Source organism: Trachymyrmex cornetzi, unplaced genomic scaffold (assembly GCF_001594075.2).
Source record: "Trachymyrmex cornetzi isolate Tcor2-1 unplaced genomic scaffold, Tcor1.1 scaffold380, whole genome shotgun sequence".
NCBI classification, from domain to species: Eukaryota; Metazoa; Arthropoda; class Insecta; order Hymenoptera; family Formicidae; genus Trachymyrmex; species Trachymyrmex cornetzi.
This window is the reverse complement of record NW_017298535.1, coordinates 650,333-650,700: the sequence shown is the minus strand read 5'-3', so window position 1 is coordinate 650,700 and position 368 is coordinate 650,333.

The window sequence follows — 368 nt, the reverse complement described above, 5'->3', positions numbered from 1 at the left end:
GTTGCTTCCGATGAACTCTCTTAGCTTGGCACGTACAAAATTGAAAACAAAGAAAAAGGTTAAAAATCCTCACATGCGGGCTGCCATATTGCACTACGCTGTTCCACTTGCTTAAGACCTGGTACAAGCAGTACAGTGAACTCTTGCACTGAGTATCGCTACACCTCGAAAAAGAACAGAGTACATGATGTCATTTCATTACGGTGTACACAAAAAGAACGATGTAGTATACACTTCTTGAACTAGTGCAAGCAGTGCAGAGAATAAAACAAACCTCTTATGTCTTTGGTAATAGCAGAGAGGAACCTGAGAGAGGCAATGCCGGCCTAAAACCTGTAACCGCGAAATACTGCCGCGCACTATTGCCC